The sequence below is a fragment of the Ctenocephalides felis genome, unplaced genomic scaffold (assembly GCF_003426905.1).
Source record: "Ctenocephalides felis isolate EL2017-DRISC unplaced genomic scaffold, ASM342690v1 CF-g0.4_SCAFFOLD_01886, whole genome shotgun sequence".
Classification (NCBI taxonomy): Eukaryota; Metazoa; Arthropoda; class Insecta; order Siphonaptera; family Pulicidae; genus Ctenocephalides; species Ctenocephalides felis.
Genome location: NW_020538040.1, coordinates 43665524 through 43679567, shown reverse-complemented (window position 1 = coordinate 43679567; position 14044 = coordinate 43665524).

Sequence of the window (14044 nt, the reverse complement as noted above, 5' to 3'; positions counted from 1 at the left end):
CATCGAATACTAACATAATTTTACAATTCATAAAAAATGTATATATTTTAAACTTTATTTATAAAAACTTGTATTTAAAATTTATTGGGTAATAAATTATATAGGCACATATATGTTATCAAATGTTAATTACATATAATCCGTAATGCATAAACAATTTATAAGAATCTTCATCACTAATCCATATAGTGAACCTTTCTTTAAATGAAATCTTAAGAACTTTTCAAGAAAACATTGAACTAAAATATTTAAAATTAAAACGTTTTAAATGACTAAGTTCTAATTGACTTTATCTTAAACAAACTTTCATACCTTTAACTATTAATTTGCCTATCAAAAAGATGTACCTAAATTTATCTTTGTTTACTTTATGATAAGATGACTATCTTTCTCACGGCTTGCATTGATGATTGAATTAATTAATTTCCAAGCATATAATTTTACAACAAAAAAAAATTAACAATTATTTATAACCGAAGTACTATTTCGGTCTAAAGAAAACGTATTGAAAATATTTGTATCTAAATTTTTTATTAGATATTTGGAAATATTCAACAAAAAGCATTTTTTATTATAAAATAGAACTGTATTGGTCCTATTCATTGTTGCTCAGAAAAGTTATTAAATATGCATAGAAAAACTAATGCACTTTTTAAAACTTGAAAAATATTCTCTAAATTGCGCGTGTTATTTTATTCAATGACAAGAGTAATTTTGATTGTCACTATAATTTTAGTCAATAAAACTATTGTATTCTTCATTCTGACGAGTCACGTGTCTTGAGCGATTTTATTGTCAAATCTAGATTTTCTAAAATATTTTAAACATCCAGTTTATTTGAGGCAAACCATCTTTCACAGTGTTTTATGAGTGACATATGCCCAATAATAAATATTCAAATTATTATAGTTTCTATAACATAACTGACGATCCCATGTTCTAAATCTGCATACACATACTCTCTAAGAATTGGTCAACGTGCGTGAAATGGTCACAGAAATGACTTTCACATTATATTTGTTATCAGCATATGTCCACTAAGTAAAGGCGCGTTTGTAAATTTCATTTCCTATACCATACAATGTGATGTTTTATTATTTTTGTTTATTCTTTATAATACTGCAATCTTATAGTTTTGAGGTTTCATTTGTTCCAAGTATTGGCTGAAATGCATTTTGGTATCTATGTGTGGTCAAATTACGTAGAAGTAATAAACAAAACGTTTCTATTTGATAATTGCAAAATTAACATTAAATAAATAAGACTATGCATTACTTTTATATTTATTAATTTACATTTGCATTTATATAAGAACGAGTCATAGCAGAATATATTTCAGAAATCTAATTCAATAATGAATTAAGGTTTCTTAGTATTCTTTGTGATGTGTGAGTTATGGATGGGCACTTATTAGGCAATCCCACGGAAAACAATATTTGATATAATTTATTTGCCTTTCTTCTGTCAAAACAAGCAACAAAGATTGCTGTGCATTTGGGCCTGTGAACAAATTTTCAGGGTATCTATAATTCTATACCAACACAATTGTTTTATCAACTCTTAACTATAAATACTAATAAGTGATGAAAACTGGATTGATATTATTCATATTTTTCATGAATTTTCGTTAAATTTGGATAGGGTTACCCTAACGCTTTTATTATAAGCTTATAATGTTATATAAATCTTCAAATTTCCGAATTTTTGGTTTATTTTTACTCTTGGGAATTTGGTTATTTAAATCGTTAGTTAATCGATATATTTTATATATCTTTAGATTTCAAGATCAAACAACGTCTTAACCGATTAAAATAGTCAAAGAAATATTCAAGTTGTATTTTTCATACGCTATTGGATTTTTCGGTAGGAGGAGGTCAACAGTTTCCGAGTTATGGAGAAAATATTACTAAAAGCGGCCTTGTGTTGATACAAAATAAGTATGTGTATATAAAATAATTATGAATGATCCAAATATGCTCAAAATGAAAAAAAATAACAAAAAAAATTTTTCGTTAAAAAATTGACATAGTGGCCATTTATTTCCTATTATTGAAGCCTCCCGAACTTTTGCTCTCTACTTTGAAATAGTATCGTTAAAAATTTTAAACTTTACTTATTTTTGAGATAATGATATTGGACTATTTTTCCCGGGGATCTTTAAGCCCATCCTACAAATATATTTATGATTTGCTTATAAAGTTTACTGTAAACGGATAATTGTTTTATTTATACATATCGAACATTGAAAGGTGTTTAGTAAAAAGTCTTTTACCTAATTTAGTATTAATACTTTATGTACAAAAATCTTTGGTCTTTCTTTAAAGAATATCAAAAATTAGTTATATCAGTATTAACAATCTGTCTTAATGAGGTACAACTTACATGTGTTTCAAAGATATCAAAATTTGCAAGATATTCAAATTTTAAACATGTTTTTTAAATATTTTTTTAATGGTTTTTGACATTCTTAAACATTAACAGCATTTTCTAAATATTTACGAACGTTGAATGAAAATAATAATTTTATGTAGTAATATTGCTTTGTAATACCAGAAACAAGTAGGAGAGACTAGGTACGGTTGTGCCACTTTTTTATCAGCAATGACTTTGTTTATACCAGTTAGCCGGGAGAAAATGATTTAAATGGTAATTTGAGGTTGTCTACGTGGAAATACTGAAATACTGTCCTTAAATGCGATGGATTTGTCATAAAATCAAATCATACAATAAAAGGGCGAGTATCACAACCGTCCAAACCCAAGAGACGGTTGTGACAGACATAAAAATAAGTTAAAAAACAAAAGTTATAAACACCGAAATGGTTGATTTATAATAACTTTTATTGTCGATAATAACAATAATATGTAACACAACACAACGTAAACATTTAAACAAATAATGAATATAACAGTGAATAAAATATTATCAATACATAATTTTACATAGTTAATAAAAATTTTTTGTGAAATCTTTTTTTTTCTTGTATTAAATTTTCCTTTATCTTTCTCTTCCATATTTTGTCTTTGTTGAGTCAGATTTTTCATCTGTTTAATCTTTCCCCAAAAAAGACAACAAATACATGTCACAACCGTACCCACAAAATTGGTCATAACTGTACTCAACGCACACTTTTGAAAGTAAATCATCATTAATAAACAAATACTAATTGCTCGTAATTAACTAGTAATGTTTAAAATAACAAACACAGTGATCTATCTGTATACAATTAAAAGTTATTAATAAAACAATTCAAACATGAAAACTTACCTTCGACTTTTCAGAAGCAACGCGGTTAATGTAGGGCGCAGACTGAAAGCAATAATGGGAACTTGATCGAACAAACATACTAAATATTTCTCCTCTTAGACCTTATGTCAAAATCAGTATGATACAGGTTGAAAGCAATAATGGGAACTTGTTTGAACAAACATACTTAATCTTCCTCCCATTAGACCCTATGTCAAAATCAGTATAGTTCAGGTGTTATGACGACTGTCACTACCGTACCCTGGCGCAACCTTACCTAGTTTCCCCTAATTAATAAAAACTACAAAAATTTAACTGATTCATATGATACAATTGAAGTCAATTTGAGGATTGCGTTTTATTAGACGGACCAAACACAACAATCAATCATTCATTCCCCAAAACGCTTCAATTGCGTAGCTCCTACACCAGCCAGATGCCATCTTACGCAAAGAATGCAAAGAGCAGAGAAAGAGGGACAAGTTGACAAGCATTATGGCATTATCATACGACAAGCGCTTCGTCTCCAGGATGTGAGGTCTCACTTTCATCCGGATACAAATACAAATATCGGGCCCCCGTGACTATGGAATTAAATTTGATTTCAATACAAAAGAACGCGTGGCCTGTGGTGCTTGCTGTCTTGCTTGTCTGATTCTTCGTTTTGTATCTGCGTAAGATGCAAGGCCGAACAGTGACATGTGAAATTTACATCAATATTAATTTTATATTCATAAACGAGGATTGTCAAGTGCTATCTGACGAATTCGTTACGTACCAAATTTGACGCCTCTAAGTATTTTTAAATCGCGAATGAGATCCAAGAATTGCTTGTGTCAATCTTTTACAAGCTGTCTTAGCTTTTTATAGTTACATTTTTTATATAGTTTAGAGCACAATGATCCAATTTGACTTTCGATAATTATACTGTCTAAAACCAAATGAACTCATCACAGCACAACACATAAAACGTATCAAACAAACAACTATCGTAATGTGTTCGGTAAAATTCCCAGTTAATTTCTAATTATAGAAATATGTTTTTTAGCTTTTTCTGAAACTTGTCATCTGTCACAAAAAATAAGAACAAAAGAAAATACTTTAGTTATAGATTTTGAAACATGGCCGTCTATCTCCTGATGTCGTAAGAATTAAGGTGGTGGCTTAAACAAATCTTACCTTCACTTATTCTTAAGACATTGGTGAGATACTAATTTACCTGCGGACCTTTAAGCATCGCTCTATCCTAGATTTAAAACTGTTCTGTGATGTAATTATTTTTTTAACTTCCCGTAGGGTAGTTATAGTAATGGGCCAAAAATCGAAAATGAAAATTTTTGCATTTCTCGACGTTTTGAAGGTTTCTGAACATTTAGACATACCTCAGAAAAAATGGATGCGTGTGTGTGTGTGGCGCAAGGATCAACCGATTTGAATGGTTCGTAATTTCTAAGTATAGACACTCTATTGATAGGGAGATGTGCTGATTAGTTTTTGGCAAACGCAGGTCCAGCAGTTACGGAGACAAAAAGCAAAAAGTGCAGAAAATAAAAATCGAGTTTTTGAAAGAACGGATCATCCGATTTGAATGATCGAAAAAATATTCAATTGGTAATGATTGGGAGATATGGTTATTAGTTTTTGGCAAAGGCAGGCCCAGCCATTTCAAAGATACAGAGCTAAATGTGCAAAAAATGGCAGTTTTTGAGAGAACTAAGCGTCCGATTTGAATGATTCAAAGAACTTTCTGCTTATTTTCACAAAATAATTGATTTTGGGAAAAAAAATTTTGCTTAAATTTTTTTTTTCAAAATTTTAAAAAAAAAAAAAATTTTTTTTGTTATATCGAAAATAATTTAGATTTTATTTTTAATTATGACTAAAGTTCTAATATACTTTAAACGAATAATTTCAACTTTGCAATTCAGTTTATATAATTCTTATAAATATTAGACAATGTTACAATATTTATAATAATCTATTTGAAAACATTTAATATTCCTCGAACATTTCGTTACATTACTGGAAGTTCCAGCAATTTGCCTTAAGGCACGATGCCATATACCCCACTAGTTTTATTTTTAGTTTGAAACATTAATTTCTTTACATTGTACTAGTTTTAATTTTTAAATAATCGACGATCGAACAAAACAAATAGGTGGTAAATATTATAAGGAATGAGGAATATCCAATGTATTTCCTCATATCAGTACGACGATATAAAATCTATTAAATATTGAAACACGGAGTAGGTCTGACTAAATTATATTAAACTTTTTTTGCAGATTTATATTGCTCACCCTTGCTCTAACAAATTAGTAATATATATTTCATATTTGATAACTAATTTTAAATTTTAGATAAACAGTAGAGAAAAACGTTAATATATTTTTTTTAACTAGATAAATATTTTTATTGGGCATGCATCTATTGGCTATATAATTTTCTTACTTAATCGTTATTATATCATTTTAAATATAAAACTTACTATAAATAGTATTTTAAGACATGAAGATATATTTACATAATATTAATATGTAGGTACATCACCTGCCATCATAGGTAAAAATTCAAACAAACACAATGACCATTGATATACTCCAATTTTATTTATTTTAAAAAGGCTCTAACAGACATTCTGATGTGTCCTAAACACAAATGATGACGATATCTTCCATTTGAAACGTTTTATCAGTCCATTTTTAAAATAATACAATTTTAAAACAAAATTGTTCAAAACAAAAATTGCAACGCTATTTTTTCGTTAATTCTAGTATTCATAGTTTAATAATTATATATCTAAACATAATTAAATATTCAGAAAAAATATATTATTTGTTCAATGTTATTCCTCATATTTTTAATAATGGTAATGCTCCATTGCGTACGATCATCTTCTATGCAATTCCCAGTACGAGCTTCAATTTGTCAAACGTTAATGCATATTTAAGTATCCATATTTTACTAGGCACATAAAAATATCTAATTAAGACATATAATATTCATATATTACAAAGTTAATGATTACGATATTTTTCATGTAATGGCTGGTATACTACGACTTGTAATTGCTTTGGTAGTAGAAAAAGCTACAAACAAGTGTTATGAAATAAATAGCATCTAATCAGCGTGGTGAATTTCTGGCACTATGATATTCTGATGGACGATATTTGATATTGGAAGGTTTCAATGAGTTGATAATTTACTTATAGGAATTATTATATTAAATTCAAACACTTTATAAACTTTCGATTTTCGAAAATATTGTTAATTCAATCTGATCACAAACCTTTTAAATTGTATTAATCGTTTGAATAATATTATTTATATAGAAGTTAAATAAAAACAAATTGACTTTATCTGCAATTAAAAATGTAGAGGCAATATAACACTAAACATGTAAAGGCAATATAAAACACATTGATTATCTCCTAGATTCCTGTCATATTATATTATTTTTTTAATTTTTACTGTTTCAGTGTTTTGTCATATTAATCACATACTATCCTAGGAGCTAATCTTTTAATTGAAATTGAGCGATAAAAAATTCACGAAAACTTAGAACTTCAGCAGCTATGCTTTTAATTGCATTTAAGTATTATAAAAAATTTGAGGTTTTCACTGATTGTGAATGTGGAGCAAAAAATGATTTGAAAGCGAAAAAGGATTTCTAATGCCAATGACTTCAGATCTTCATTTTAATATCTATATATATATGATTACACTGTCCATTTCTTTGTTGCTGAATCTGTAACCATATGTTAAAACCTACTCGAAGCCCCCATTGCGAACAATGATATTGTATTTTGCAGTTCGCATATTTTGAAGAATAGAAATCAGAATGTCATACATAGTAATGATATTTATTTTACTTTTGAATTATAATATATAATTATAGACGTGTAAAGTCACTTTTATCTGGGTGTAAAAATAATTTGTAATATTACGAAAATAATTAATATAAATAATTTTAATAAATTTTTATCTATTACTCGAATTTTCATTATAAAACTATCAATTATTTCACTATCTTACAATCAAATCGCCAACTTTTGATGAAACACACTTCAGTACATTTTTTTAGGATCTCTCGGATAGGAAGTCGACTAATGTTGAAAAATTTAAACTCGTAGTTTTACAAATTGTCTTAATTCTTGACACAGGTCAATTGTGCCGTTATTTTTGATTGTGGTTCTTGGTGAAATGGTATTCAAAGTTTAAATTAACAAAATTAATAACCAAATCAATAACAGAAAAATAGTCACAGTTTGTCCAAAACTGTATGTTGCACTTGAAAGCCCATAATTTTCAAACTACACATAATTTTTTTCTAATTATTTTCGTGATAGTTACGATCAATACCCGTTTCGACTTGACGGTCAAATCTGAGCCCTCAATATAGGGTAGGGTGGGGCATAAAGGTCCAATTTAACTTTTGATAATTATACTATGCAAACAGAAGCAACTACATTAAAACAAATAATACTTATCAAACAAACAACTACCTAACTACATTCAGTGAAATACCTAGTTGATTCATCATTGTAGATTGTACAACTATGTTTTTTACTATTTTTTCAAAAAATTGTCACCGGGTCCTCTTTACCCCATAGGCGGGTTAAAATGGTGCAGCTTGGGGGAAAACAGATTCAATGTCTTATTTATAATTTTGAAGGAACTTAGATCTGGTATTTCGTGAGAAATATTTATCAGCAGAGTAACTATTACATAATATAATTTTTTTTTTGTTAAAATGTTTTTCTTAACTATTATTTTCATTATTTTTCATAATTTCATAATACAAGGATAGAATACAGAACCACCCAAACATCATGGCCAAAAACTTGATAAAATCCATGGCATTCTGGAAGGGCTCAGAAGAAAACGGCTCCATTTTGATACTCTTTAGTAATCCTATAATATGTACAATTACTCGCAGACTTTATTTAATTTTTTTCACACCAGGACTACTTCTATAAGCTGAACATATCCAACTTCGAATCGTATCACCACTGGGTAACCATTCAATTTTTTTTTTGGTATTTAATAAACCATTAAAATTAGTGAATGTCGTTTATAACGACAGATTGTAATTCATAAAGGTAAATAAAAAAAATGTTTTTTCATTGTTTACACCTTGGTCAGGGTAAAAATTCAATTGTTTTTTTTTACCCCATCCGCGTGTAAACTTTTATAGAGGGTATATAAAAAATCTGTTGAATCTACCTTAAAAATAACACTACATCTTATAAAACGATTAAATAACGTATACTTAAAAATTATATTAAGATCTCGTAAACTAAACATCAGTCCTCATAATCAAAAAAACTAAAAACGAAAGAAAATACTTTAGAAAATACTAATAGCGACGTCGCAAGGTTATGCATCTTTTTCTCTCTACTTTCAAATATTGCTGTTGAAAAGTTCCTAACTTTACTTATTTCTGAGATATCGGTGGTGGACCTTTTTACCCGCGGACTTTCAAGCTTCTCCCTAGCTTATACATTAATTATTATATATTATTAATAATTAGTAACATAGTATCTACTTATATTTAAGGTGATGAATAGATCATTTAACACGTCATCTTAATATACCAAACAAAAGTGTTGGTGCGAAAGCATTTATGAACTTTCTTGAATCAAGGTAAATATTATCAAACTAATTTTATTATTTTTTGTGTTTTACTTTGTCCATTTCTCATGTAACAGGCGTAAAAGTAATGTGTTGTTTATGTTTATATTCATTTTTACTGATATCCTTAATTTTATATTTAATAAATTTTAATACATAATTCTTGAGTAAAGCTCGATATTAATACGATATAAAACTTTTATATTTTATAATAATTTCAACATTAGATCAATTTATTATTAATGATATGAAGCGGAGTTTAGCCAACAATTTGTGACCACTTTCTCTGTCTGTATTCTTAAATTAAAAAACTCATACGTTGGAAATCCATATACGTCATAATAGAGTTAATTGAGATAACAAATACTCTACATTGAATTAGCTACATAAAATTCATTGATGATACGAAAATTTAAAACCAGTTTTAAATCAGACATTAACTTGGCGAATGAATTTGCCCGAGTTCCGACACGCGCTCTGCAAACATCTTTAAGGCCCTGGGGCCAAACATTCAACGAAAGCATTGCTAATCATAATTGGACAATAAAACAAAAATAAAAATCTATTTTGGCCAGTCATTACTCATTTATTGGAATAGATCCAAACAATAATTATTTATCGGGAGATTGTTCGGCTTATGTGGAGCACATTTCAATTTTCTTCTTCATCTATTAAATTTGCAAGTCTAGACCAAATAAAGAAATTTAGAAACTTTCTTTGGGGCGTGTACAAAAAAGAGCATAAGCAATTTGTCGTGTTCCGAATATATTAATAAAACATTTACGTTCATTTATAAGTTTGCTACGTAACGATTTACGAAATAAGATAAAGCGTGCTTTGTTAACTAAAGCATTTCGTGTACTCGTAAAATGTTATTTACAACTTTGAACGAATTCAAATCTTATAATATAGCAATACCTGAAAGGTTTTGGGATTTTTCAATGACCATTCATTTGCTTGAGGATCGACTTAATTTGAAGGCTGATTTCTACCCTCAATTGAGAAGTAGATTCAACAAAATTGAGAGATTCTATAGAAAACTCTTGTATCTTCTGATTTTAATATTCAATCTCTATTTTTTGCAAAAATTGTTATTTGGGCAAATTATTTATCAACTATGTACTGTTTGTGCGCATCGGGAAATATTTCTACAATGGAAAAATTGACAACCCTCGATGATTTTTTATTATATTCATTAAAAATATTACTTTATATTTATCGCAGCAAATGTTCATATTTAAACTGACAAGGTACGAGAGACAGACAGGGCAAATTATCGTCTTATTTTGTATATAGTAAATAATATTGTAAAATAATTTTTCACGAAAAGCTAATTTGTTGTTAGTTTGATAATATTGGTGTTACTCAACCGTGAATAATTTTCCGATAATATTTGAGTATACTAGACTCAACCCCAAATTTCAATTTTTACTATTTTTAAAGAAATCCAGAAACTCAAAAAAGTGATAAGAAAATGGTCTTTTTTCGAACCATTCTGTCAAAACTATTTTTTTACCTTAATCCTAGAGTATGTCAATCAAGATTAGTCTAGATTAATCTCTTTTTTTTATTTCGAATTACTAGGAGGATTGCAATGGTGGACACAGTCACGTGCCAATTTTTTGTGACACCCCACCTGAACAACTGCTAATTTTTAAAATTATTAACATTATTTTTTATTTTTTTTTTGTGATCTTGCAATGTTGATGAATAAATTATAAAAAAATAGTAAAATACTTATTGCATTTTTGTTTACGATGATTTAATATTTCTACTTTAATGGGTTAATACTACTTTAAGGTAATAATAAACAAGGGAGGAAAGGAAAAGATTGATTTGTGGCGCTCTCAGACATACCATGGGCCTGTCTCATACATTAAGAATTTATTTTCAACGCTCTATTTAATGGTAATAATTTATTTAATTCAATTAGTCTTTATTATTTTAAAAATTATAAAATATATTGGTTGAAATAACTTTATTTGAGCTGGATTGCGCAAATATAATTTGTTTTTAATTCAGGAAGCAGTATTGTTTTTATAGCTTTTGAAACGGTCGTACAGATAAATAAACAATCTAAAGTATATTGCTGAATATTTTGCAATATGTGATATAATTCTTATCTTGTGATTGAGTTTTATTTAATTTTGTTATGATTTAATATTAATTAAATTTTAACCATCGGAAAATCATGAGCAAAACGTTAAATTACTGTTTTTTGCTTAAAATAATAAAAAATAAAACCTTTTTCAGAACTTACTTAATCAACTATGATAATTAAGTTTTCAGGTCATAAACGAATAAATTTGTTAGAATTAATAATTTTCTGGGCCGCAACAGTAAACTTTTTGGCTTGTGATATTGTAATTAAAATCATTTAAGTACATATATGGTTTATAATGTGATTATAAGTAACTTGAACGACTTTTTCATTATGATTAATAAAATTTATGGAAAAACTAGCACATAATAAAATCAAATCGAATATTTAGATTTAGATCTTAAACATTTTATTTTGGAATATTTTTTAAAAAGTTATTCTAATTACTCAGCTATTCATAAATAACAAAATTAATTTATTAACCATTCACGTTGTACATAGTTCTTTCTGATTCTTTTTCGAGAATTAGCATTCCTAGAACACAATACAGAATACATCTGAATGCCGAAAATTCATTGGAATTCAGCGAAATACATATTATTGCGCACACTTTTACTTTCACCAGCGCAGATGCCAGACAATTCATTCCAAAAGCTCGCTTCTTTCTTTTTATTTATGACCAAAAAAAAGGCGTCACCGACTGATTTGTCATGATTATACATACAATCTTCCTGCTGAATCTTTTCTTGATGTCAACATTTTTGAATTCTTTTCTTTGAATGCGGCTCGGTAACTGGCTGAATACAGATAGTCTAGCTGAATCAGACATTCCCTAATTCATGTATGAATTATAGTACTACTAAAGCATTATACACTGAAATTATAGTAATGTAATCTAAGCATTGTGAGCAGCCTAGATTACTTCTAATATTTCAATAATAAGTGTAAAATTCTATAATTAGTATTTGTTGCTTGGTTTAGGGTGGTCTGAATAGATCCGGTACTAAAACCGAAATCCAACTGTTACAATTAAATTGTTTGTTTGTTTTTGAAAAGTTTGCTTCTAAATTTAGTCCACTGTCAGTTGGTCTTCAAGCATAAATTAGTTGGTTGACCCCTCTGCCACCGGCACCAGCAATTTCTTAAAATTGATAGTTCTTGGCATCGCCCAAGATTGTCGATTGTTTTTCATAGTTTATTAATAAACTTAAATATATTTTTAAAATGACATTTAGAGCATCTGACTCAGTAGTTGCCAACCTTTTTTGCACCGCGTCCCCCTGCTCTAATAAAAAAATTTGTTGCGCCCCCCTTATTTTTTTCAACAATTTAAATTTATAAATTCAACTGATATTATCAGACTACAAATTAATATGCAATATTATTTAAAAATATGAATAAAAACTAATTGTTTTTTGTTTATTTTTTATTGTCATTTCAAAAATGTTGGGTCATTATTGAAAATAGTATTCTGGAAACTGATGTTTGCGCCCCACTTAAAACAGCCAGGCGCCCCCTGAAAGTTAGAAACCGCTGATCTAACTATTTTAATTTGTATATACAAGTCCACTATCAGTGAAATAAAAAAAGGGATGCAGAGATTACTTACACTTGATTACAAAACGAGATTCCTTTCTTTGCTAAATAGTTTAATGATAATTTTACGGTTATATTAGTTGCGTCTTTATGAGAAAATTGCAAGTAATAAAATGCCATGCCAATGCATGTGAAAGCATATCTGGACCGTTTCGCGTTTACCACAAACGTCTAAAAATTACGCCTGAAAAGCAGACAAATTTGTAGTAAATATTAATTTGCTCTCGTTGTATGGTAAACTGGAGTTGAGAACATATGAGCTTTTCAGATCTAGTCAGCTTTTTTGGTCAAGGAAAGTTAAAATGGCCATTGATAGAGATAGGTGTGATACCGGAACACAATAAATGGATAAAGAACTGAATTATAGGAAACAAACAAATTTCTAAATCTGGTAAAAAGTTAAAGCATTATCAAAAGCAAAGCGATATTCAGGCATTCAGGCAAGTTGCATGAATTTCTCTACATTTGTAAATAATTGACTCTATCATTAAGAATTCTGATAATTCAATTTGAAAATTTAATTAAATGATATATTTCAAAGAAACTTAAAAGAAATAATGTCTCATAATTGTATGAATTCGAATAAATTTAATCAACACATTAAGAACATACACTTTGTGTTCTAAAATGTACTTTATTCAAGTATGGACATCAATATTATTGGTAATTAGTACGAGCATATCTATGCGCACGGCTCATTATTCAGGACTTTAATAATTTTATAATAAAAATATTTTAAAAGCTTATAATATTTTTGCGTTTCTACATTGACTATCATAAAAAGTTTGATCAAATTCGTCCATTATTTGCACATATCGGAAAGTTCATGCAACTTTTCTTAATCAGACAGGTGTGATTTACGAGTATACTAGTTATGGAGAAGTGGCAGAAGTTTTAGCGAAAAAAATGTATTCTCAAATTTTAAGATTTTGTACATAAGAAAGTTTAGTACATTTTGAGGCTACGCTGGTTATATAATAAATAGTGTTGAAATCGGCGTATTGCATCAAAACAAAGTTTTTCCTCGATCGGCGTATTGCATCAAAACAAAATTTTTCCTCGATTCTGATGACACAAATCTGTACACACAGTTCAATGAGCGCGCCACGCACAACTGGTTAATGAAAATGCTACCTATATTTTGTTATGGATGGATGGTTCATACGTAGTCCCAATTAGTCAAAATTCAAAAATTTACTTTTTACTGTCGACGCATCAATTTGATTTTTAAATAACCCTGGAATCATTATGAAACAGTGGCCGCTCCCGACAAGAAAAACTCATTAGAATAGAACAGCAAATTTTGTGTAAGATAGTTTAAGAGTACACGCCGCCACTGTTTTTGTTGTACTACAACTTGAAATATTTACTCCTGAATGGTCGACAATACTAAAAATATAAACACGTTGAATGGCTGTGGATGATGATCGGTCTGCTTAGGCGTTTTTAACACGTTTGCGGATAATA